At 43.0% G+C, this 27,955-nt stretch overlaps 2 long non-coding RNA genes across 2 annotated transcripts in view; both read right to left on the bottom strand.

The window, feature by feature from the left end:
* The window catches only part of LOC144378828 (uncharacterized), an 81,209-nt gene that overhangs the window by 38,576 nt on the left and 14,678 nt on the right, over nt 1–27,955 (bottom strand). The gene's annotated exons all lie outside the window — the stretch shown is intronic.
* On the bottom strand, nt 343–27,126 carry LOC118544800 (uncharacterized). The gene is made up of 3 exons (XR_004921779.2): nt 27,046–27,126; nt 1,941–2,006; nt 343–993 (listed from the first exon to the last, which is right to left on the bottom strand). It is a non-coding gene; the product is annotated as an uncharacterized LOC118544800 (long non-coding RNA).

The following is a 27,955-nucleotide window of genomic DNA, read 5'->3' as shown; positions in this document are numbered from 1 at the left end:
CCTGGGAGCTGCCAAAATGTGCCCAGTGCCCATACTCTGGACCTCTGGACATCTGTCTACTTTTGCCCTATCAATCTGGCAGGTCTTCTCTAAGTTTGCAGGTTCTCTATGCCACTTCGCTCTTCTCCAAGAATGTCTGGGAACACCTGGTGCCCCTATGCCATGCTGGGGCCATGCCATGATAAGAAATGAGGTGGAGGGGCACCTGGGTAGCTCAACTGGTTGGTTAAGCATCTGCCTTTGGCTTAGGTCATGATCCCAGTGTTGTGGTTTTAGAATATAAGTGAGGTTCAGTGGGGTGGAGCCTGGAGCCGACGACCAAGAAAGAATTCTTGAGACGTCTTTGGTGCAAACTGGTGGTTTATTAAAGCACGGGGACAAGACACCTGGGCAGAAAGAGCAGCTGCACCGGGGTTGTGAGGGATGGTTGATTATATACTATGGGGTTGGGGGAGGTAAGGAAAAAGGGAGGTCTCCAAAGAACTTTCATATGCTAAAGAAGACTCACAGGACACCAGAGGCCTTGCCATTGTCAAGTTAAGGTTGTTTACCCCTCTAGTAAGGCATTAACATTAAGATAGATGGGAACTTCCTGGAGGAACATTACACTCTGCCCACTTCAAGTATCTGTTGATGGGCTGCAGGTTATAAAGACATTTAATTGTATTTACATTCCCTTCTGGAAGCTACTGCTAAGGCTTTTGTAAGTAAACTGAGGGAGGCTCAGGTCTTGCAGGATTGTGGTCTCTACACATTAACTATTTGTTTTTCCTTTAGGGCAGCCAGGAGTGCTTGAGGAATGTCACATATATCCCATGGCGGGGGGGGGGGGGGGGGGAGGGGGGGGAAGGTTGCAGGGGTCAGCTTCTGCTTTGTCCTCAGCTTGCCTTCTGTTCCCTCATCACCGGGGTCCTGGGATCAAGTCCCGCATCAGGCTCCTTGCTCAGCGGGAGCCTGCTTCTCCCTCCGCCTGCCGCTCCCCCTGCTTGTACTCTGTCAAATAAATAAATAAAATCTTAAAAAAAAAAGAAGAAGAAGAAGAAATGAGGTGGAGCTAAGTCTGTTCACCCACTTGCTTGCTACTCTGAGACACACAGAAAAGTCATTTAATTGCTCCCCCACTGCACAGGGCTTTGGGAACTCTTCAAGGCTGACTCAGTGATGGTATCCAGCAGCTCTTTCTACTCCTTTCACGCCATGTTATGGCATATGTAATATCCGTAGGGATACACCCCATTCCTACATCTGCTTGCAAAAGTGGACACAGGTCTCCCCTACTCTGGAATTCCCCAAACCTATATGCAGTCTCTGAGGTGGGATTCAAATCCAATCTGACTTTAAAACATAGGTACTTCCTCCTGTATATTACCTTGTTACATTTAATTGGGTGCCTTAGAAAGACATCAATCTTTTGACTACAGTTGAGATGAGGGGATTTTCAGGTGGAAAAGTGAAATGGATACTCCAACAGAAGAGCCTCAAGAGCACTGTAAATGGGGTGCAGAAACAGAAGTGTGTCAATGTGTTAGAGGATTTTTTTCTCTGTCTGTACCCATGGTTCTTGTCATGCTGCTTCGAAGAATGAAGAGGTAGACCAGACAGAGTGGTGGGTAGCAAAGCACGGTTTATTGAAAAATAGCAAAGTGATAGTACAAAGCTCGTGAGGAGGGAGGGGACATGAGAGGGTTGCCAGAGGAGTTTCTAAGTTTAGGGGTGTTTATGGGCTTGTTAGTGGGTCATTTTAATCTGATTAACCCTCCATGAGCCTGTCATCCAATCAGGTTTTTGTCACCTATCTATCACGTGGGAAAGGGTGGAGGGCTCCTTTCAGGGTGGTGTAAAATCCTTTTAAGGGGAGTTGGTGGAGGGTGCCGCGCTGGTCCCTGCCTGCCTGCCTTCCAATTATCCTTCATCAAATGTGCCCCCGCGTTTGCACCCACCATCCTCCATGTTCACTTCTTCAAGGTTCTCTGTTCCCTATAGGAAATCCTCATGCAGGAGGTAACCTGAAAAAAGACACAGGAGTTTATACAAAAATTAGTATCTAAAAAATTCCAGGCAATGGACGAACCTTGAAGACATTATGCCAAGTGAAAGAAGCCAAACACAAACAGTCACATATAGTGTGATTCCATTTACATGAAATGTCCAGAATACATGAATCATAGAAACAGAAAGTAGATTAGTGGTTGGCAGGGGCTGAGAGGAAGGGGGGAATGTGGACTATTAAACAGGTATGGGGTTTCTTTCTGGGGTGATAAAAATGTTCTGGAATTAGTGATGAAGGATGCATAACATCATAAATGTACTAGAAGTCACTGAATTATACACTTTAAAATGGTTAAAATGGGGATTTTCTATTATATGAATTTTAACCTCTGTAAAGGAATCTTTCCGGACATGCTTGGGTTTGGGAATTAAGACTACTTTATGTCTGGTTGGAGTGCTCAGAAAAGAGACCTGTACTGGAACAGGGTTTGGGGGGAAGTGTCATCTCCTAGCCTTTGCCCTTGATATGCACTTCAGTCAGCTTCTTGTTTAACTCTATCTCTGTCCCTTTAAAATTCTGGATAGATCTGGTTCAGACCCTCCAGCTCTTGATAAGCCCCACCTGGAACACACACAAAAAAGGAATGCTAAGGGGTGGGACTGTGCTTATTTCCAAACAACTGTGAATGTCTTCGGTTAGAGGCATAGACTTCTAGTCCAAAAAGCCCCAGTAGACGTCACCCACCTACTGTCTGGAGAAGAGATCTAGCCTTGTCCCTCTCCTTTAAGCCCTCTGTGAAAGAACACCTGGTTCTCTTAGCGGTAGTGACTACCTTTGGTTATGATAATATACCAGATTTGGTACTAAGCACTTCATTTAATCCTCACTCCCCCAAAAAACTATGAAAACAATATTACCATTCCCATTCTGCAGATAAGGATATATAGACCCCATTGGTGGAGCATCTTGTGTTAAGTTCATACAGCTGATGGGTGGCAGGGTCATTTGCCGCCACAGTCTATGCTCTTAACCATTGTGCACATGGCCACTTTCCAGTTAGCCCTGTTGAGTGTCCCCTCTGGGCTTGGTGTCACTGCTTCTCTGACTTCTTAGTTCTCCCATATTCACTGGTGTTGAGATTGTAGGGAGAAAAGCGAGGAGGAGATTCTGGTTCTGGTAATAGGGAACAGCCTGTGTCAAACTAACCCTCCCACATGACAATTATATACTCTGTATGAAAAAACAATTACCTGAAGGCACTGGGCAGCAGCCAGAGCAGGCAGAAACTAAGGGGATCCAACCCCTTCAGAGAAATGAAGCACATTGGGTAAGATCTTCCCCTAAAGGCACATCCCTTTAATTTACACCGTGTGTGGGGCTGGAGTGACTGGAAATTGAGGAATGAAATCCAGCAAATGATAGAAGCACAAAAGAGGCTTCCTTTTAAAATCTGTGTGCCAATTCTCCTCAATACTTGGCTGACTGCTCATAGTTCATGCACAGGGTAAGACTCTAAATTACCCAGAGGAAAGCAAATGCAGGGAGATTAAAAAGCCGAGCAATCAAGTTCTACCGCGTTAGAGAAGCTAGAGAAGTTAAAGAACACGATGACCTTTCCACTGGCACTCTTTCAGAACCATGCGTTAGGAGTAAGGACCACATCCTAGGACTAAGGTCTACATCCCAGGACTAGGATAGAACTGGAAGAGACAACTCTAATAAAGGCTGAAACTACACTTCCACGGGATAAAGGTGATCTGTCAGCAAGTGAACCAGCCAATGGGACAAAACCCAATACTTTTCAGAGAAAGATAACAGAATCAAGAGACTCTGGAGTATATTACATACAATAAGCACACAATAAAAATTACCTGGCATATAAAGAACCCAGAAGGTGAATCAGATATTGGAATTAGCAAACAAGGATCTTGAAATTAAACATAATAGACATGTTTAAAATATTTTTTAGGAAAAGATGAATGTAATAGCTAGAGAGCTGGTGAATTTCAAGATAGATAAGAAAATTCTAAAAAGTAAGCCAAATGTCAACTCAAAAACCAAAAGTACAATATTTGAAATAAAAAAATTCCCTAGCTAAGATAACAGCATACTGCATACTCTAAAAATAGAAGTGAAGGTAAAGATACGTCAGCAGAAATTACCCAAACGGAACCACAGAGGAAGAAATACTTTTCAAACATGAACAAAGCCTCAATGGGAAACATTAGGTAATCTGACACTTGTGTCATAGGAATCCCAGAAGAAAAGGAAAGAGAAAACTAGGCAGAAAGCAAATATATGAAGATATAATGGCTGAAAATTTTGCAAATTCAATAGGAAAAATTGCAATCTACAGATTTAAGAAATTCAGAAAACCCCAAACATGACAAATACACACACACCCCCACACAAAACCATGCCTAAGCACATCATAATCAAGTTACTAGTGACTAAAGACAAGGAGAAAATCTTTAATATATCCAGAAGGAAAAAAAAAAAGACACATGACATAAACAGAAGAACAAATATAATTACAGATTACTACTTTTCAGAAACAATGGAGGCTAGAAGACAATGGTGTGACATCTTTAAAATGCTTAGAGAAAGGGCGACCACCTCTGCAACACCTGTGAAAAACCTACTCATACATGAAAATTATTTTCTTTAAGCATCTGCTCTTAAGAGAGTTAGAGTTTAAAGTTTTATCATCGATACAAAGGCAGTCCGGAGCTTTTAGTCTAAGGCCCAGCTCTGGCAGTGCACTAGCTGTGTGCTATCTCACCTCTCTGACCCAGGGTTCTCATGTAAACGGAGATGATAACAGTACCTTCAGCTCCTAGAGCTGTTGTGAAAACGAAATGAAATTGTAACCACAATGCCTAGCAGATAATGAGCTATAGGCCACAGGGTGGACAGGGAATGGAAAAGGTATAGACAATGGGGTCCAGGCCTCTCAAAGCCCTTTCCAACTAGCTAGGCAACCAAGCTCTATGGCCAAGGATACTGATACGCTGAGGGACCCAGACTGTGGTCACGAGCACCTCTATGATACCAGGTGAATGGGACCACACCTGAGCTACCTGGACGCAGAGTGCAGGAAAGGTAGCTCCCTGGATTAATCCTAGGGGCTGTTACTAAAAGAGGGGATGATGGAAGTGGGAAGGTAAAGAACAAATGTTCACCCTAGATGGTAAAGGTGGGTCACAGTTTTCCCTCAAGGACCTTGTACATAAGGAAACAATTTGGTATAGGAGACAGAATACAAGACACTAAGCATGATGATAGAGGCATGCATGGGTTATAAAGGGGCAAAAAGGGAGAGGAGAAAGGGGTGATCACGGAAGACTTCTTGGAAAAGCTATTCATTTGAAATGAATATTCAGGGAAAAGTAGAAGTCCACAAACAAAAGAGAGGAAAAAGATTTTTCAGGCAAGCCAAGAGAAGACACTGGGAGAGCGGGTGGGAGTTGAGATAGTAGAGATAGAAGCATGTCATGCCCTGCTTTGTGAGCCATGCTAAAGAATTTGACTTTCTCTTCTAACGAGTAGCTTTTGTTGTGTGTGGGTTTTTGTTTTGTTTTTTTTTAACCAAGACCCACAATAATAAAATCATTTTACGTGACAACCTAGACCATAGGTATATACACACATACATCATACATGTATGTGAACATATGCACATATAAATCTCAAATGTAACTACTCTGGAAAACTGGTAGTTTTAATAGTTATCATACATCTACCCCGTGACCCAGAGATTTTACTCCTATTAGTATGGCCAACAGAAATTAGTAGAGATGAAAAGACATGTGTAAGAATATTCACAGGAGCTTTGTTCATAATAGCCAAAAAGTAGAAACAACTCAAATGTCCATCAACAGAAGTGGATAAGGAAATTGTGGTGCAGTCACACAATAGAATACAATAATGAAAACGGACTAACTACAGCTACATGAAACGTCACAAATGTTGAGTTAAAGAAGCCAATACCCAAAACCCTATTTAGTTCAAGAACAAGCCAAAAAAACCCCACCCCTAATTGATGATTAGAGCAATCAGAATAGTAATTATCTTGCAGGCAGGGTGGGACAGTTTTGACTGGGAAGGGGCATGAGCGAGCCTTCCGGGCTACCAGATATGTTTCATGTCTTGGGCTAGGTGGTAGCTAAATGAGAGTGTGCACGTATAAAAAAACCCATCAAGCTGCACACTTAATACTTGTGCACTTTACTGAATATGTTATACCTGTTGGGAAATGTCATTAAAAAGATGTAACCGCCAGTTGACCTATAAGCATGACCTGGGCACTTCGAGGACTCCTCACCCCCTCCCCCGTCCTGGGAATGTGGGTTCCGCTTGCCTTTCCCACTCCCAGAGGCTGCTCCAAGGACATAGCCTTGATATGGTGATGTGGTGTTGAGAACACCTGCATGGTAAATGTGACTGAGCCTAGTTAAGTCCCCTTTATAAGCTATAGGGAGTCTATTCTCCCTCTCCCTCTGCCTCTGCCCTAGATTTGAGGGATGGATTCGGGGGTCCATTCATCTTGAAGCTGACCAAGACAAGCCTTGTATGTAAGTTCCCTTTGCTTATTAAAACTGCCACCTACCGACCTGGAGCACCCTGCCCTTCAAGTGGGGCGGGGGGGGGGGGGGGACGCAGTGCAGATAACACTCAGGAAGCTCCCAACAGAGTTGTGAACCCACAACACCTCAATACAAAATTACATGCTTACATTTAAAATAATCTGAGGGACGCCTGGGTGGCTCAGTTAGTTAAGCGACTGCCTTCGGCTCAGGTCATGATCCTGGAGTCCCGGGATCGAGTCCCACATCGGGCTCCCTGCTCAGCAGGGAGTCTGCTTCTCCCTCTGACCCTCCCCCGTCTCTCATGTGCACTCTCTCTCACTCATTCTCTCTCTCTGAAATAAATAAAATCTTAATAAATAAATAAATAAATAAAATAATCTGAAATAAATGTTTTGCAAAACAATACTTACATGTGACTGAGGCTGACATTTAATCTATTCAGTTTTTTTAATGATGATTGCAATTCACTAAATTGATTTCATAACCCACTAAAGGTCATATTCCATTATTTGAAAAGCACAGTTTTAAGCACTAGGGAGCCACTGAGGGTTTCCAGAAGAGGAGGGATGCGAACGGGCTAGCATTTCAAAAAGCGCCCTCTGGGGCAGCATGGAAGATGGGCTCCAGGTGTGAGTCTGGAACTGGGAGGCCAGGTGAGGGCCCAGTAGATCTGAGGATGGGTGCCAGAGGAGAGGGTCTTGAGCTGGGTCTTTCTTTCAGGTTGTGAGTTTTTGTCTGCACTCCTCACAGACCTCTCACCCTGCATCACGCCTGGCCCCCAGTGCCTGCAGAACTGATGCCCCTTCTGCAGGCGGAGGCATCGCCTGGGAGCGGCTGGCTCAGAGGAGCAGGCCCATTCTCCCCACCACCCACCATCACAGCAAGCACACAGGGCGTGGGACAGAGGTTGCCCTCCCTCTTCCCAGCAAGCAGTGCTCACCCCACACGCACTATTAGGAGCCAGGTTCTAGGTAGAGCTGACAAGGAAAGAAAGCAGTTTGTGTGTCCTGTTTTTTTCCAGACATCGTGCAAGTCACTTTATGTGTGTTATCTCATTTCATTCCTACAACAACGCTTTAGAATAGATCTGATCATCTCCAAGGATGAAGAAAGTGAGGGTGGGAGGGGAAGTGACACACACACATACACAGGATCACGCAGCTGTTAAGTGATAAAGCCAGGCTTAGAATCCTGTAGGCTGACAGAAGGTGCAATCCTTTCTGAACCAAAGGCCTAATAATGTGAGTGGGTCCCATCTTGACTTGAGATGCTGGCGACAGAAGGGGAGCCTGAGTCATCACACATAGCAGTGCCCCTGGGCTCTGTGAAAGTTTCCAGCGAGGGTGGAGAAACCTCCACGAAGCAGTCTGCTCTCTGCATGGTACTAGGATTTCACACTCCATGTCTCAAGTGTGGTCAACTATGACTTTTCCCAATCTTTAATCCTTGCTTCAGCTGGGCGGGCAGTTCTGCCAGCAGCTGATCTAACAGGGCTTGTAACCCAGCACTGGGCAGCACTGGCAATGGCTCTGTTACCTCATCTCTCTGGCCGGGGATAACAGGCCAGAGAACTGGTGATGAACAGCAGGATGTCTGGAGGTTTGAGGAGAGTGGAGGTCAGGAAAGGCCATGTCCCTGGCTACCAGGCCCAGACTGGCCCAACAACGTGCCTCTATTTCTACATGAGTATCACAAGGTGTGGAGAAGCTGCTGAAATGCCTTGGCTCTGAGGCACATGTTTCCTTCTAGTCACCTCCAGAGAATTCTGGAGGCAGAAGAGGATTCTAGTTGGAAGTGTTGAGGCCACTGTAAGCTGGAGCTCTCCGAAGGAGAAACTCAGTATAATGAGTATCTCCCAACAGCCCTTGTTGCTGTGCCCACAGAGAATAAACTTCCAGTTCACACACGGGCATGCATGCGTATGCACATCCACATCCACGCACGCGCACACACACACACACCAACCAACTCCATCGCTACTGTCTCTGTCCTGGACAGTATCCTTTGGGTTTCTTTGCCAGTTGCCTTGGTGAAAGCCCATGCCACTCCCGTGGTAGCCTTGACTCCTTAGGCAGGCTCTAGCCAACTTCTTGCCTTCAGTTTTAGGAAGGAAGAGGTATCTTTTCCAGATGGCCCTCTGAACTCCAGGCATACTTGTCACTGTCTTTCAGTGGTTCTCAGGGAGCCCCCGCCCTTCACTTCAGGTACGTGTGGGCAAGGAGCCCTGCTCTAGGTCAATCTCTCTCCATCATCTACATGCCTCTTTTTTTTTTTTTTTTTTAAGATTTTATTTATTTATTCATGAGAGACAGAGAGAGAGAGAGGCAGAGGAAGAAGCAGGCTCCCAAGGAGCAGGAAGCCCGATGTGGGACTCGACCCCAGGACCCTGAGATCATGACCTGAGCCGAAGGCAGACGCTTAACCATCTGAGCCACCCAGGCGCCCATCTACATGCCTCTTTATACTCCCAAAGCAGCAATGGGACCAGATTTTTTGATCCCCATTTAGCAAGTTCTGCATAGCTGGTCTAGCTCCTCCCTTTAAAAATTAGAGGTTATTAACACCTTTTGTTCTCAGCTTTATGGGTATTTATGAACAAGATAAGCATAATATTAGAAAATCAAGAACGCTGGGGCACCTGGGAGGCTTAGTCAGTTAAGTGTCTGACTCTTGGTTTTGGCTCAGGTTGTGATCTCATAGCTCCATGCTCAGCCTCTCTCCCTCTGCCCCTCCCCCCACTCGCTCAAGGGCATGCGCACACACACACTCTCTCTCTTTCTCTCAAATAAATAAATCTTTTAAAAAAAATCAAGCATGTTGTACACCCCTCATCTACCTTTCTTTTTTGCACTTCTGCATTTAGTGGATGAATTCCAGACCCCCCAAACACATGTGCATATCTGCACACATGCATCCAAAAACACATGCATTTCCCATACACATACAATTACAAGTAGCTGAAAACGGAGTCTAGTGGTTGAGGCGGTATCTCCACAAATATCATCTGGGCCCAAAATACCTGTCATGTGTCAACCTGTGGAGACATTTGGCCTGTGTATAGGTGAAGTTTTGAGGCTAGGATATACTCAGCCCCCCTCCAGCTGCACTTTGATTTGATCATTTCAGTATGGGACTATGGGAGGCCATCTGACTCCCTCATTTCTAAGCAATCAGGGGAACTTCATAATAGTCCCCTAATACTTACAATAAAATCATTCCAAAAAGGAAGTGTCAGGCCATGATCCCTGTGCCTGGGTCCCCCCTGGGGTCATCACTAGATCTGATCCTGTGTCACTGAGTCCTGGCATCATCTGAGCAAATAACCAGGCAAAACTACATATTTTCAGTGAATGTCTTTCCCCTGCCATCAATTCATGGCTCTCAGTTCACAGCGCCCTTCATATACCACCTCACTTTAACCCAGTCTTGTGCAGAGCTCTGTGAGAAGAGAATATTACCCATCTCTGGGAAAGATGAAGATGCCCATTTCAAGCCTACTGATGCTCTTAATAAGCCAACTAAACACAATGGAAGAAACCCTGATTACTTTCCTCCCCTGCCCCATTCCCCCCCATTGCAAACCTACCTACATTGATACCCACTGATACCACTCCTCCCCTCCTGCAACACTGGGCAAGGATGCAAGGCCCACCTGGACTTGGGACCCCATTGCTCTACCTCCTCAGTGCAAGTGCCCTTCATGGCTTATCCCCCCCTCCTCAAGTAGCTTCGATCTCTCTCTCTCTCTCTCCTAGAGCTTCCTAAGTCACCTGCTTCATTTCCAGAAGGATACAAAGTTAGGCTTAGAGAAGAGAACTAGAAGGAGGTAGGAAGGAAGGGGTGAAGAAGAAGGGAAGAAGGAAGGAGGAAGAGATGAGAAAGATGTAACTGGCTCTTTCCTTATAAGAAACAAACCCACTTGTGTTTCTTCTGACTAGACACTTCCTCCAGCCATTGCCTTAATCTCTCTCCTTCTTTTCACAGCCAAACATTTTGGGAGAAAGGTCTATACTTGTCTCTACTTCTTCACCTCCAACTTATTTCTCAACTGGCTATAACCTGGCTTCTGTCCCCTCCTCTCCACTGAAACTGATCTAAGTTCACCAGGGAGCATCTAAATACAAAATCCAATTGACAAAAAAAAAAAAAGGTGGTTTCTCCAGAGCCTATGGTTCTGAGGATGACCCCCTTCCTTCTCTTGAGACTCAACTTTCTCCTGGCCTCTGCGGCCCTACCTTTTCCTAGGATACACCATCCCTCTCCATCTCCTTTTCTTTCTTTGTCCACTAATCCTTAAATGCCAAGACCACTCCCTAACACCACCTTCATTCCTTACTCTATTCACTCCCATAGTGATGTGACATTCAAATCCACAACACCAACCACCAGCCTTGGCTCCCTGCTCAGCAAGGAGTCTATTCTCCCTCTTCCTCTCCCTCTGCCTCTGCCCTCGAACTCATGCTCTCCCTTTCTCTCTCTCTCAAATGAATAAATAAAATCTTAAAAAAAGAAAAAGAAAAAGAAAAACAAATCAGTTGCATTTCTATACACTAACAATGAGGCAGAGGAAAGAGAAATCAAGGGATCAATCCCATTTACAATTGCACCAAAAACCAAAAGATACCTAGGAATAAACCTAACCAAAGAGGCAAAGGACCTGTACTCAAGAAACTATAAAACATTCATGAAAGAAATTGAGAAAGACACAAAGAAATGGTAAAACAGTCCATGCTCATGGATTAGAAGAACAAATATTGTAAATTGTCTATGATACCTAAAGCAATCTATACATTGAATGCAATCCCTACAAAATACCATCAACTTTTTCCCAGAGCTGGAAAAAAAGATCCTAAAATTTGTATGGAACCAGAAAAGACCCCAAATAGCCAAAGCAATCTTGAAAAAGAAAACCAAAGCTAGTGGTATCACAATCCTGGACCTCAAGCTGTATGACAAAGCTGTAATCATCAAGACAATATGGTACTGGCATAAAAACAGGCACATAGATCAATGGAACAGAATAAAGAACCCAGAAATGGACGCTCAACTCTATGGTCAACTAATCTTCGACAAAGCAGAAAAGAACATCCAATGGAAAAAAGACAGTCGCTTCAACAAATGGTGTTGGGAAAATGGCACAACCACATGCAGAAGAATTAAACTGGACCATTTCCTTACACCATACACAAAAATAGACTCAAAATGGATGAAAGACCTAAATGTGAGATAGGAATCCATCGAAATCCTAGAGAAGAACATAGGCAGCAACCTCTTTCACTTTGGCCGCAGCAACTTTGGCCTATAAGTCTGCAAAGACAAGAAAAACAAAAGCAAAAATGAACTATTGGGACTTCAAGATAAAAAGCTTTTGCACAACAAAGGAAACAGTCAACAAAACCAAAAGACAACAGACAGAATGGGAGAAGATATTTGCAAATGTCTTATCAGATAAAAGGTTAGTATCCAAGATCTATAAAGAACTTATCTAACTCAACACCCAAAGAACAAAAAACCCAATCAAGAAATGGGCAGAAGATATGAACAGACATTTCTCCAAAGAAGACATCCAAATGGCCAACAGACACATGAAAAAATACTCAACATCACTTGGCATCAAGGAAATACAAATCAAAACCACAATGAGATACCACCTCACACCAGTCAGAATGGCTAAAATTAACCACTCAGGAAACGACAGATGTTGGAAAGGATATGGAGAAAGGGGAACCTCCTACAGTATTGGTGGGAATGCAAGCTAGTGCAGCCACTCTGGAAAACAGTATGGAGGTTCCTCAAAAAGTTGAAAATAGAGTTACCCTACAGCCCAGCAATTGCACTACTACGTATTTACCCCAAAGATACAGATGGAGTAATCTGAAGGGGCACATATACCCCAATGTTTATAGCAGCAATGTCCACAATAGCCAAACTATGGAAAGAGCCTAGATGTCCATCAACAGATGAATGGATAAAGAAGATGTCGTGTATATATATAAATGGAATATTATGCAGCCATCAAAAAAATGAAATCTTGCCATTAGCAACGACGTGGATGGAACTAGAGGGTATTATGCTAAGCAAAATAAGTCAATCAGAGAAAGACAATTATCATATGATCTCACTCATATGTGGAATTTAAGAAATAAAACAAAGGATCATAGGGGAAGAGAGGAAAAAATTAAGTAAGACGAAATCAGAGAGGGAGACATACCATAAGAGACTCTCAATCATAGGAAACAAACTGAGGGTTGCTGGAGGGGAGCGGGGGGGTGGAGGGAGGGGGTAACTGGGTGACAGACATTAAGGAGGGCATGTCATATAATGAGCACTGGGTATCATATAAGACTGATGGGGGCGCCTGGGTGGCTCAGTCATTAAGCGTCTGCCTTCCGCTTGGGTCATGATCCCACGGCCTCGGATCAAGCCCCGCTTCAGGCTCTCTACTCTGCGGAAAGCCTGCTTCTCCCTCTCCTACTCCCCTTGCTTGTGTTACCTCTCTCGCTGTGTCTCTCTCTCTGTCAAATAAATAAATAAAATCTTTGGGGAAAAAAAAAAGACTGATGAATCACGGACCGGTACCTCTGAAACTAATAATACATTATATGTTAATTAATTGAATTTAAATTTTAAAAAATAAATTTTTATTGGGGGGAAAAAACTACAATGACACACAACCACCTAAATTAATCATACCAAAAAAAGGTTGAGCACTAGATACAAAATACATACTGATGATTCCTTGTATATAAAATGCAAAAACTGACAAAACGATACACAGCAATAAAAAAATATTTACTTCTTTAGAAGTCAGAATTGTGATTTACCTTAGCGACAGTGTGAGTAGTGATAGGCATAAGGGAAATTTCGAGTGTTAGTAATGTTTTGGTTTTTTATTTTGCTAGTTACATTGGTGTGTTCGTTTTCTGAAAATTCATTGAGCTGTACCTTATTATATGTTTGCATTTCTATATGCATATAACATCAGTTAAAATTTTTATTTTTTTTTTTTAAAGATTTTATTTATTTATTCATAAGAGACAGAGAGAGAGAGGCAGAGGGAGAAGCAGGCTCCCCGCTGAGCAGGGAGCCCGATGCAGGACTCGATCCCAGGACCCTGGGATCATGACCTGAGCCGAAGGCAGATGCTTAACCATCTGAGCCACCCAGTCACCCCAATTAAAATTTTTAAAACGTCATGCAGTAAGTGACTGAGGCAGAATTCAAACTCAGCCAGTCATACTTAAGAAAATGAATCTTAAATCTTAATTCTAGAATCAGGGTTACACCATTCTCTAGAACAGCTGAGGAAAAAGATCTAAGTATATCCCTAGCTTAGTCAGGGTTCTGTGAAAAATAGAACACTAGGATGTATATAGAGAGAAAGTGAAAGAGGTAGAGAGCAGTTTTTTTTTTTTTAAAGAAATTGGCTCGTGCAATTGAAGTTGGGGTTGCCAAGTCCAAACTCCGCAGGAAAGACCAGCATGCTGGAGACTGAGGAAGGAGCTGATGTTTTAGAAGGCAGTCTGGAGGCCGAATTCCCTCTCCCTCAGAGGACCTCTGACTTTTTTTTCTCCTAAGGCCTCCAATTGATTGGATGAGGCCCACCCACATTATGTAGTATAATCTGCTTTACTCAAAGCCTATTTATTTATTTGTTTGTTTATTTATTTAAGTAGGCTCCACGCCCAATGTGGGACTTGAACTCACAATCCCAAGACTGAGACCTGAACTGAGATCAAGGGTCAGATGCTCAACCACTCAACCGACTGAGCCACCCTGGTGCCCCAAGCCTATTGATTTAAATGCTAATCTTATCTAAAAAAATGCCTTCACAGAAACATTTAGACTGCCTTTTGACCAAATATCTGGGTACTGTGGTCTGAGTAAGTTGACACATAAAATTAACCGTAACAATCCCTAACAATTCAAAACAAAAATTCTAGACAACGTCACCATAAGTAAGAGGGTGTGGGAGGGGATTAGCAGGGACAAAAGAGAAAAAATAAGGGAAGTGAAAGCATGTTAATATGTTTGTCTTGTTCAGAAGGGAAATAGTAATAGTAACACATTTAAGAAATTATTAGGGAAGATAACTACCAATATTTGTCTTACTTCCTTAAAAATAGAACACGTATATTTCAAGCCAACAGAACAAAATTCAATTTAAAGGAAGGCAGGAAAAGAAAAAAGGAATAAAATATAAAGTTTAGTAAACATAAAATACAATAAAAATAAATTCATATATTATATGAACCTTAGTTTCAACAAAAGTTAACTCACTACTCAAAAGGCAGACTATTAGATATTATTTTTGAAAGATTTATCAAATGTATTTCTTATAAGTGACTGGTAGAATTTATGTCTACAAACAGCTAAGCAAATTTTGAAAGAAAAAAAAAAAAAGAGCCAAGAAAGAGTACCCATGTTACTAGACATTAAGGCATATTTTAAACCACAATAATAAATCCAGTGCATTGATATTAAGGAGCAATTAACCAATGGATCAGAATTGAGCACTCAGAAATAGACCCAGGTATACATGGCAATTTGTTAGGTAATAATAAATGGACGTGGGTGGATTTTCTTGGAGATTATGTTGGGATAGCTAGTTTACCATATGATGAAAAATAAAGTTGGATCTCTACTTCAGACCATATGCAAGGGTGAATCACAGAAAAATTAAAGGTATAAATATAAAGGTAAAATTATAAAGTTAATAGAAACTCCTATCTGTGTGACCTATGAGGAAGGACATGTTAAAACTCTAAAAGCAGATATCACACAGAGGAAAATATTACATTTGACTAGACCAAAATTACAGATTTCATAGATAAAATACAGAAGACAAACTGGGAAAAGATAGTTGCAATATTTAAAGATGGTAAGAGATCAATACCGACAACACTCAAAAACTCCTTCAAAATCAACAAGAAAAGAAGAGGAAGCCCAATAGAAAAATGAGCAGATGATATGCACTGGAATTTACAGAGGAGGAATCTTGAGTGGCTAACCAGCAAAAAAAGAGAAGGAAAGAAAAAGCCTAAACTTACTGGTAAAAAATGAATTGCAAACTGTCATTGGATTAGCACAAATGAAAAAGTCAGGAAATACCAAGTGTTGGCAGAGATATGGGAAAACACCAAGCAATCCTCTTGCACTGCTGATGGGAGAGAATATCAGAACAGCTAAACTGGAAAGCAGTCCAGCAGGACTTTGGTACTTGATCAGTTCTAAGATACATGTGTTTTGTGTCTATGAATTGAGGGGGTGGTGATTGCCAAGAACTGTATGTGCATCCAAGTGATTCCCACTGGGGCTTAAATTCATCATGATCTAATTTAACTCATCATTTTGCCCTACCCTCTCACTCCACACCTACTCTGTCTCTTGCACTGAAGTTCCTGCCAGGTTAATGGTATCACCACCTACTCAGTCACCTAGGAAGGTAACTTGAGACAACTTGTACTGTTCCCATGCCCTCACTGCCACTCCTCAGTGGGTTCCCTCATCTGATGATTCCACTTCTAAAGTGTCTACAGTGGTCTTGAATCCCTTCACTTCTGTCCATCCTCACTGCTACAAATGTGGTGCAAGATCCAGTTACTCCCCTTTTAAATGACTCCAGTAGCCTCAGTCCTGCATCTTCCCCATCCCTCTCCTATTTACACTGCACACCAGCTGCTAGAGTGATCATTCTAAAATATAAATGGGTTCACAGAACTCCTCTTTCCTTAACAAGCTTTCAGCAGCTTCCCAAAGTTCAAGTCCATTAAGTCGGGAATAGCATCTTCAGCATCTGGCTCCTGCCTCTCTCCAGCCTCACTGCCTTCTGCTCTTCCACACTCAACCCATGATCCTGAAACACCAACCTGGTGGCACCGTTCTCTCTGCTCTTGCCCTGGAAGCTCCAGGGTTGACCAATTAAAAGGAAATTTGATTATCAAAATAATTAGAATAGATTATAAAAATAAATCTACATTTTTATTGTATGCACTTTTATATCATTGCAATCTCATAGAAACTTTGCATGAGGAATACAATACCCAGATTTAGCAATTTTTATATTTAGCCCCATTTGTCTTCATTATTCCCTCTGTATTTTCTTTGTGTCACTTTTTCTGAACTATTTTAAAGTATGTTGGAGGGGTGCCTGGGTGGCTCAGTCGGTTAAGCGTCTGCCTTCGGCTCAGGTCATGATCCCAGGGTCCTGGGATCAAGTCCCGTGCCGGGCTCCCCGCTCAGCGGGGAGTCTGCTTCTCCCTCTGCCTCTGCCTGCCACTCTGCCTACTTGTGCTCTCTCTATTTCTCTGTCAAATAAATAAATAAAATCTTTAAAAAAAAAAAAAGAAAGTATGTTGGAGACATCATGCCCCTTTAACCCTAAATATCTCAGAGTGTATTTTCTAACAAGGACATTCTCTCACACAATCATGTACAATTATCAAAATCAGGAAATTTGACATTGATGAGATACTATTATGTAATCTACAGTCCATTTTCAAATTTTATCAATTGTCCTAAAAACATCTTTATTTATTTATTTTTTTTTTTAAAGATTTTATTTATTTGACAGAGAGAGACACAGCCAGAGAGGGAACACAAGCAGGGGGAGTGGGAGAGGGAGAAGCAGGCTTCCCGCGGAGCAGAGAGCCTGATGTGGGGCTTGATCCCAGGACCCTGGGATCACGACCCGAGCCGAAGGCAGACGCTTAACGACTGAGCCACCCAGGCGCCCCCTAAAAACATCTTTAAGAGATAGTTGAGTTTTGCCAGTTTGGGACCCAATCCAGAACCAATCTAGTTGCTATGTCTCTTTGGTCACCTTTACTCAACCTTTTGTTGTCTTTTTTGACTTTGACGTGTTTGAATTGTTCAGGCCAATTATTTTGTAACCCCCCCCCCCAACCAACTTGGGTTTATCTCATGTTTCCTTATGAGTAGACTGACATTTTATATTTTTGGCAGAAATACCACTGCAGTGACATGGTACCCTTCTCGGTGCATCCCATCCAGTACTGGTGATGTCAACTTTATCATTTGGTTAAGTGGCAACTGCCAGGTTTCTGCACTTTAAGGTTAGTATTTAGCCATTTTATTTTTGCTTTAAACATAAATATGCACTTATTCACCAATTTTTCATTCAGGCCAAAGCTTTTTCTTTGAGAATTGGTCTGCTGACTGGCTCTTTAAGCCCCTTCCAATGCATTTCCTAGAATGCATTGTTTAAAACTTTCAATTTCAATTTTTTTAGAGACCAAGAACTGAAAGCCACTTTCAAAGCAATCTGAGTGCTGAATTATTCTAGACTTTGTGTTTTCCCATAAGCAAACTGATTTTATCCACTTTTCCCCCAACGTTTTCAATTTGGTTTCAATGGAAACAATTCTCTTTTCACACTCAAATTCATTGGTAGATACAATTTTTAACTAATTTGTATAATTCCAATAACAGGTGCAACTGGTATAAGCTTGGGAACAAATGTAATTGACTGATATTGATAAGCAAACAACTCAACTAATAGAAATAAAAGCTATGGGTATTCCTATCCATGGGCACTTAGAATGCTGTGAGCAGGGGCACCTGGGTGGCTCAGTCATTAAGCGTCTGCCTTCGACTCGGGTCATGATCCCAGGGTCCGGGGATCAAGCCCCGCATCGGGCTCCCTGCTCCACGGGAAGCCTGCTTCTCCCTCTCCCACTCCCCCTGCTTGTGCTCCTGCTCTCGCTATCTCTCTCTCTGTCAAATAAATAAATGAAATATTAAAAAAAAAAAAAAAGAATGCTGTGAGCAATTGTCAATATATTTTTCAGACAAAAGGGAGGGTGTGGGTTAATCTAGCAAGGTAGTTAAGTAGAAAGTCAGTCAACAGAACTGTTGCTGGAAATTAAATTTCCCAAAATTGAGGGACACAAGTTTTTACATTGAAAAATTTCACCAAGCACCCAGCAAAATAAATTTAATCTATCATTGAGAAATGTCACTCTGCTGGGATAAAGAGAAAATCCTAAAAGAACCCAGAGGGGAAAAAAAAACAATATTCACATATATAGCAAAGAAAGTCATAATGGCATCAGATTTTTCAACAGGCTTCAAAATTCTGATGGAAAATTATTTTCAATCGAGACCTTCATACAAAGACAAACCATGAACCAAGTATGAGGAAAGCCCAGTGACATACTCAGTTATGCAAAATCTCCCAAGCGATCTTTCTACAGAGGTAGTGAAGAATATACAAGCATCACTATAACACAAGGGAAGACTCAGGAGCCAGGAAACAGGGGGTCCAACCCACAAGTGTGGCCAAGTATCAGCTGTCCAGATTAGAGAAGGAAGATATAGGGAAGCAGGAGAGAGGTCTCTGGTTGGGGAGTTGGGGAAAACAAAGCATGGAATTGATTACCTGATGTCTTTGAACATTTAGAAATATTATTGATAGGCATTTGACAGATTTTAGCAGCAATGGGAATAAAAAGCAATAAATACCTTGGAAACTAAGCAAATGATAAATACTGAAGCACCTCACCAACCAGAGAAAACAGCAGTTGTACAAAAAAAACCAAAAAAACAAAAAAAAGTATCATAGCATAGTTTTTGGCTGAACAAAGAACAATATTTATACAGAATAATACAAACTCTATTGACTTTAAAAAATGATGTAGAACTAGAACGGAAGCTTTATGAGAACTGAAACTGGGGCTGCCTGGCTGGCTCAGCCAGTGGAACATGCAACTCTTGATCTTGGGGTTTTCTGAGTCCCACGTTGGGTATAGAGATTACTTAAAAACAAAATCTTAAAAAAAAAAAAAAAAAAAAAGAACTGAAGCCTCATCCTATTCACTGCTATATCCTAGTATTTAGAGCAGTGTTTGGCACATTGAAAATGTTTGATGTACTGTTTTTTTGTTGTTGTTTTTTGGGTTTTTTTTTAAGATTTTATTTATTTATTTGACAGAGAGAGAGATAGCGAGAGCAGGAACACAAGCAGGGCAAGTGGGAGAGGGAGAAGCAGGCTTCCTGCCGAGCAGGAAGCCTCATGTGGTACTCGATCCCAGGACCCTGGGATCATGACCTGAGCCGAAGGCAGACGCTTAACAACTGAGCCACCCAGGCGCCCTGTTTTGCTTTTTTTAAATGATAGTATTTGAGCTCAAAATTTTCAATGAAAGCTAACAGAGCTGCTTTTTTTTAGATCTCTAATGTGAGAATATCTGGGGCCATAAAGAATGCTAGCGAGAAGTGGTCTGCCATTCTCCCAGGCATCTCATCTACATAAAAACATTCTCACGGACTGTCCTGCACATCAGTCTCCCATCTTGGTGTCCCGGCCCTGGATATTCACAGCTGGCAGTCATGCTGCCCTCAAGATGCACCTATTAGACTAATTCACTGGATCTGAAACTATGTCAGTCACCATTGGCGGGGCAAATATGTTGTTCCAAAGGCACACTTATTCATGAATTTAGCCTGTGTTAACAAACAAAAGAAGTTTCTGATGGATTCTGGCCCCCCGATCTGGGTTCTACAAGTGTTTATTTTCTATGCAATCGTAGATCTCTGATCACTAACAACACACAAGATCATTTTTCCCAATTATCCTTAACGTTGTTGCTTCTGATCACCAACATAATAAGTAAAGATTATGGAAATTTTGGAAGAAGAAAAAGAAGTTAAAATAATGTAAAGAAGTAACCCTTCCAAATAACCAGAGATAACACTATTAGCATTTTCTTTTTTCTAAGTGACTTTTTCTTCTCACCACTGAGATTTTACTATTGTAAATATAATTTCATGTCTAGTTTATTAACCATAGGAAATAAGCATTTCTCCAAATAAACCTTATGAGCAGTATGAAAGATTGTTTTAAACTTATTCCCCTTAGAGGAGAATTTTAGCTGCTAGGAAAACCCCTTTTTATAAAAGTGGTAAGGGATTCTGTGTTTCTCAGAGAAGCACTCACAGAGCATTTCCTCAGAGTGCTGGCCTGTGGGAAGTCCATGTAATATACTGGGGTATGGCTCTATCACCTGGGACTCCATACTCAGACTTTGATTTTTTTTTAAGATTTATTTATTTATTTGGAGAGAGAGGGGTAGAGAGAGAGAGGGAGAGCACAAGCAGGAGGGGTAGAGGGAGAGGGAGAGAGAGAATCCCAAGCAGACTCCTCGCTGAGTGTGGAGCCTGTCATGGGGCTCGATCTCATGACCCTGAGATCATGACCTGAGCCAAAACCAAAAGTTGGACACTTACCCAATCCGCCACCCAGGAACCCCTCAGACTTTGATTCTAATACTAGTGTGCCTCTTACCAGCCAATGACCTTGGAAGTTTCCTCCTCTGAGACTCAACTTTTCTTATCTGTAAAATGGGGATAATAATATCTCCCTCATAAGGTTATTAAAAAGATTAAAAGAAATATGACATGTCAAGTGCTTAGTACTGCATCTAGGAAAGAATAAGGACCCAGTGAATACCACTGCCATCATCCTGCTCCCTTCCACCATCATCCTAATTAAGGGTTAAGGCAAGCAGACACTCCTAAAGATCGGTTACATCTCCTGCTGTTAAAATGGCATCTCAGAGCTTGTTGTCTTTGCTTATTTGAGCCTGAATATTTCTGTTCCAATTAATAGTTAGTTTCCTTTTGGAATGCAGTAGTATTTTGTCTTCCAAAGCCAGCGTTTAATTAATGGTCTCACCCATTCTGTGCCCTACCTTGAGAAACTTTAAAAAATCTAATTGCCAACTTTGGCCCCAAGTCACATGTGAGGAAATAAAGGCATGAGCTAAACATTCTGTTGTTGTAAAATGAGAAGAAGAAAGAGAACTGAGTAAGTTCTGAGTGAGCCATAATTTGGGCTGGATGCTTTCTCCACCAAAACTCTGCAATGCAGTTATTTTCCTCCTTCTCGGCAGATCAGAGAGGGAAAGTAAATTGCCCACAGTCACAGAGCTAGGCAGTGGCAGAGTCAGAAATGGAAGCGAATTCTCTCAGATTTCAAAGACCTGACTTCTTCCGCACTATCATGCTGCCTCCAGAATATGCACTGCCCAAAAAACGTTCAGATAACACTCTGCTATCAATAATAGTTGGTATTCGGGGCGCCTGGGTGGCTCAGTCGTTAAGCGTCTGCCTTCGGCTCAGGTCATGATCCCAGGGTCCTGGGATCCAGTCCTGCATCGGGCTCCTTGCTCAGCGGGGAGCCTGCTTCTCTCTCTGCCTGCCGCTGCCCCTGCTTGTGCTCTCTCTCTCTCTCTCTGACAAATGAATAAATAAAATCTTTAAAAAAAAAATAATAGTTGGTATTCACTAGGCAGTCACTAGATGCCCAGTGCTCAATCTGTTTCATGCAGGATCCCATTTAAGCCTTTTATCAGCTCTATGAAGTAAAAACGGGTGTCATCCCCAAGAGGAAAAGTAAGACTCAGAGAATTGAAGCCACATGCTCGAGGTCATGCTGCTATGAGGAGTCACTGCTGGGATTCCAACTCAGGTCCATGTGAATCCGGGGACCAGGCTCTGAACCATCACACCCTCCTCCTTCCCTGTCATCCCTGCCTCTCATGCCCACTTAAAATATTTGGTTGAAAAACAGAAAATCAATTCTTTTTTTTTTCTTTGTAAGATTTTATTTACTTATTAGAGAGAGAGAGAGCACAAGCAGGGGAGCGGCAGAGGAAGAGGGAGAAGCAGGCTCCCCACTGAGCAGGGAGCCGGACACAGGGCTCCATCCCAGGACCCTGGGATCATGACCTGAGCCGAAGGCAGATGCTTAGCCGACTGAGCCGCCCATGCGCCCCAGAAAATCAATTATTATACTCTACATTCTTCAGGTTTCATATTGATTCTCCAACTCAGTCGGTAATTAATAAACATGTAGTGAACATCCCAGGAACCAAAGGGAAACAAAGACAAAGTCCTTTCCAACATGATCCATGTGGTGTCCATAATTGTCCAGCTTTGGGATCCCAGAAAGCAAACCTAGCTGCACGCCACATTTTGCCAGGCCTCCTCATTGTCCCTGGGCCAAAAGCCATCCCAGTAGAGACAGTATCAGTGACATGCATTACAATGAATTAAAAGGTCTTCAATCCCGAAATCATTTTCCAGAGAAATTGGGCCAAAGGCCAAAGAACTTCTTCGATCTTCTCTCCCCTGAGTCTAAGGATCTGCTTTCCGCTGAGACAGGTTTCTGAGAAGGAGGAGAGAAAAGCAGAGTGTGCTCCTTGATTGGAGAGAGGAGGCCAATGACTGATGGATAGAGGAGGATGTGAAAGGCAGGTTGCCAGGCTGGGGCCAACTCTGTGATCCCATGAGGGCTCCAGAGTGCCCCAGGGAAATCAGGCTACAACTAGACTCCTGTTGAGACCACATTCTTGCTTAGCTTTTTGCCACCTTGTCTTGCTTCTTCATTCCCCTTCTATTTTTGCTCCCTCAAAAAATCATTTAAACAATGAACCCTATCTCAGGTTCTGCTTCTAGGGAAACCAACCCAAAACCATTGATACTGGAAAGTGTCCTAGGAAACCAAATGCCTGTTGCAGCAGGTGCCATTTCTAAGACTTTCACCTTCAGAGAATAGGCAGGGGGAAGTGGGAGGGGAGCACCAGCTGCTACAGTCCCTCTGGTATCTGCAAGGTCTGGGACAAATGCTGACCAAATAGACCATGGAACTGGGTGTGCTAAGATGTGTTGAAGACAGAAGCTGACAGACTGATTGATAAACAATTTCAGAGGGCCTGATTGGCAGCATTTAAAGGGACCCTTACCTCCCACAGCTGGAAGGCTGACAAAGAGCTGAAGAGCAGGCAGCCCATTTCTCTGCTAGGAACATCCTTTTACCCCAAAGACAAGGCCCTGACAGGGAAAGAGGGGATGCAGATTCTTGGGAGGGGCTATCTGAAGAGATAAGCCCAGATACACCTGAACCCTCTGGGTCTACCAAAGTGTCCCTGTTCCCTTGCTGGAAGATAAGCCCTCACCTCCACTCTACCTTGCTGAAAAATGAGTCAGGTGCTTTATAAAACAATGTTTGCCCTTCTAGAGATTTGCCCCACCTCCACTCCTGGCCATCAGACTGATCATCAGGGTAAAACCTTAGCATGGACCAACTCAGAAAGTGCTAGGCTTACTGAGGAAAGAAAGGGATTATATATCAGACCTGGCCAACATGCACAAGCCCCAGCTGGGGGAGGGGAAAATGTCTGTGGAGGATTCCAAGGGTGATGGATCAAGGAAGGTGAGATATTAGCTGGATAATGTAGAGTTTGTTGATAAAGAGGGGCCCTCTCTCCAGTGTCACAGGATGACCCCAGGGGATGTTTCCGATATGCTGAAGGGAGGCTCTTGAAAGACTGGAAAAAGCAATGAGCCAAACAACAATGCAGAGATGCCAGAAAACTGCCATTGCAAACTGCAGGGAAGGTTTGACGGGCTCAGAGTAGTAGGCATGCTAGAATGGGCCTACCATATAAGACAGGAAAACCCATCAGCCGACCATGTTCCTTGAGAAGGCCTGGAGGATTCTCCCTTTACCAGGGAGATAAGAAAGTATTGGTGAGGGGCACCTGAGTGGCCCAGTCGGTTAAGTGTCTGCCTCTGGCTCAGGTCATGATCTCAGGGTCCTGGGATTTCATGCTCTCAGATCAGCAGCGAGCCTGCTTCTCCCTCTCCCTCTGCCCTTCCCCCAGCTCGCACTTGCTCGCTCTCTCAAATAAATAAATAAAATCTTAAAAAAAAAAAAGTATTGGTAAGGTTGGCAACAGTTCCTCACGAAGCTCCGTAGTGGCTGTCTCCTATAGGAAGTGCTGTAACAGAACTGGGCTCCCTAGAAAAAAACTGGATAATAAAATTCCAGAATAGTAAAGACCAACAGAAGCACTCAACTATGAGAAACAAGATGGGTGCAATTACCATAAAGGGCAACATGGGTGGAATGGTGGCCAGGGGCCCTGACCTGCAAGGATCTAGATAGATGGCTCATCGAACATAGTAATCTTGGGAGCAAATTAGGACATCCAACTAGGGTACTGCTTAATATACACAATGAAAAGAGATCAAGAATTGATGAGCCAAAGAATGAGGTCAGAGATATTCTCAAGCCTAAGACCAAGGCAGTCACATAGGGTCCAATGCTCACCTTGCTTGGAGTTTACTCCTCTGCACCTGCCATCTTGAAATTCTTAAAAAGTTTATCTTTAAATCTGTTTTGTAGGGGAAGTCCTATGAAATTAATAAGGATGACCAGGGACTTGGAGCCTTGGCTCACAGGCAGTGCCACCTCCCAGCACCTTCCCACCTCCTCTACCCCCTAACACCCTTCCTTCTGCCGCACCTCTCCCTCCCTGTCCTGTGCAGTGACGGCAGCAGCCCTCTGCCCCCAGCAAGGGCCTGAGTGCAGACACAAGGAAAGGTAGAGCTGGGCAAGGTGGTAGCTGTCCCTGCCTCTGGCGGCAATGCCACAGCACATTTGGCAAGCACTGTGGCAAGAACAAGCCTCTCACCTACCCCCAGTGAAGGGACAGAGGCTGAAATAAGCTTAGGGTCTCCTTCCACTGTGGGTCAGAATGGGTGACCTATGGGAAGGGGACATTCCTGGCTCAAATTCCTCAGCCAGGATGCAGCATGTCAGGTGCTGGTGTATCTTTCTGCCTTGCATACCCTCCCTTCCAACTTTCCTGGGTCTGGCTTGTGTTTGTGTCTTCTGACTAGCTAGAGGCACCTTCTGGGGATGAACCACAAAAATACTAATTAATATAATTTTGGTGATATTTGCAATTAAAATTGGCGTTGCACAAAGTGAAGATAAATGGTAAAATTCATGCTAATAATTTAAATTTTTATTTTTGCTTTACTTAGAACTATATTAAATAGCAAATAAAAAATACCATGGCAAGTTGAAAGAAAAATGGTAGAAGAAAGAAAAAGGTTTTATATGTTAGTATCTTTAATAACACTTTTTCCCTGTTCTTTTGAAAATGGGGCTCCTCATTTTCATTTTGCTCTGGACCCAAAAAATTGTGTAGCCAGTCCTGCTCACTCTCCATCTCCTGGGAGCACTGTCCCTCATAAATCACTTGAACAGTGTCTCTATCCTCCTCCCACTCAGCTTCTAGAGAACCTGACATAAGATACATGCCAATTTATCCAGGAAAGAAGAAACTAGAATTCAGGCATTGTGTCCCATCAACAAGAGCAGAACTGAGCCCTCCTTGACTGTCACACTTTTTCTTCCTCCCAAATTCACCCTGAGTTCCTTTCTAAAACCAGTTGGCAGGGTTTTCTCTGGGGTTCTCCCAGCACCTTTGTTCATTCACTCCACAGGCAGGGGCTGAGCAATTAGTAATAACAGCTGTCAGACAAGTGCTTACGATGCCTTATGGCCAACCCACATGCCAACCCTAAGCAGTAGGTATAATAGGATCCCCATGTTACATAGAGGACACAACCTTACTGGTATGGAGTCACTTGCCCAAGGTCACTCATCAAACAAGGGACAGACTCAGGATTAGATGGCAGGGCATTTGATTTTCATCACCAAGTTACCTGCCCTCTATCTGCCCTAAGCTAGAGAGGTAAGCAAGACACAGTCCTCACAAGAGCACATCTTGTTAGTGAAATATTGGCTTATTTATACATGTTCCAGGCTAAATAATATATTCAAACAATTTGCATCTAATCAGAAACTCCCAAAATAGAAATGGGGCTCAAAGTCAGTCTAAATATGTCTCCCCTCCACCAGCCATGCTTAACATTCCCAGCGGGGTCAGTCCAGCTTCCTGGAATCAGACAGCTCTAGTGATGGGGCACTCACTCCCCCACTAGAAATTTCCACCTATTTTCTTCAGTAATCACTATTGGAAATAACATACTTACCATCTGTTCTTTCTTAACCACCTGTCTTTGGTCTAGTTCTACTCCCAAGAGCACAAACTAGGTAAGACAAACAACAGCCCCAACCAGCAGCAGCCCCTCAGACAGAGGTGAACACTGCTGGTCTCCCTATGATTTCTATAGGACATGGTTTCCCATCCCCCCTCACATCTTGGCTGCCTCATCTGCTCATTCCAGTTCCACAAAGTCAGATGTATTACTCCCTTGGACTCTCTTGACTCCAAGTGTCAAAAACCAAAATCAACTTGATTTAAGAAAAGAAAAAATGAAGGAACTGGGTTTATTCGTTCAAGTAACTGAAAATGGAAGCCTGATAAGATGGAGGAACTGGAATGATATTGTGAGGTCTCTTGCCTCATTGCCTCCACTCTGGGCTAAACTCTCTCTAGAGGGTTGAGGCAGAAGAAGCAGGATTACATGCCCAGAGTTTAGCATACCTGAGGGGAAAGAAGGCCAATAAAAGCACAGAAATTGAGCCTCATTGGCCCAGCTTTGGATTATACTGCCATCCTGGAACCAATCACTGTGGAAAGAGGAATGGAACACACTAATTGCTAGGCCTGGCTACAGACTTACCTGGACCTGGAACAGCGACTAAGAGTGGGAGAAGATTAGTTTCCCAAAGAAAAAACAGTCAAGTTATTTTTATAAGAAGTGAGAATGAATATTCAGCAGGCACAACCCACAGCCTTCTAAACACCCACAGCCAAAAGCATGATACCACGTGGTCTGACAAGCCAGTGATGGCAAGATTCTAATTCTTTCTGTCCTGCCCAAGGGAAAGAGAGAGTTTCTGGGGCTCCATTGGGAACTGGGTATAACTTGGACCCATGCTCAATTTTTTTTCTTTTTCCTCCTCTCACTTCTTCCTTATCCAACCCACTAACACTGACCCAGACTTCTTCCTGTTGAATCTAGAGGCAGAGAGAAAGACACATGCCAAGGGACCTGGATTCCTTTGACCTCCCAGAACCTCGGAAGACTGCCAGTCCCAAAGATACTCCTTCTAGGGGAAAGGGAATCTAGGACTGATGAAATTATCTTGAGGCATTCAGGGAAACTGATGGAGAAATAGCTGCTTCCAAGTGATCAGGTTACACAACTCAAGTCTTCCAGGTTAGCCTCACTTTATGTAACACACATGATTCTGAACAGGTTAATTGTTTAAAAATCAAATTATAGTTTATTTTTTAAAAGATTTTATTTATTTATAATAGAGAGAAAGAGAGAAAGCATGAGCAGGGGGAGGGGCAGAGCGAGAAGCAGACTTCCCACTGAGCAGGGAGCCCAACGTGGGGCTCCATCCCAGCACCCCGGGATCATGACCTGAGCCAAAACAGACACTTAACTGACTGAGCTACCCAGGTGCCCCTCAAATTATAGTTTAAATGCACTGTGAAAATAATATAGTAAAAGCTAACTACCATTCATTAAGTATCCTCTATTTGCAGGGATATTTTAACACTTTATGAAGTGGGTATTATAA

This window comes from Halichoerus grypus, chromosome 2 (genome assembly GCF_964656455.1).
Source record: "Halichoerus grypus chromosome 2, mHalGry1.hap1.1, whole genome shotgun sequence".
In the NCBI taxonomy this organism is placed as follows: Eukaryota; Metazoa; Chordata; class Mammalia; order Carnivora; family Phocidae; genus Halichoerus; species Halichoerus grypus.
The sequence above is the reverse complement of the archived record's forward strand: the minus strand, read 5'-3'. Positions and strand labels throughout refer to the sequence as shown.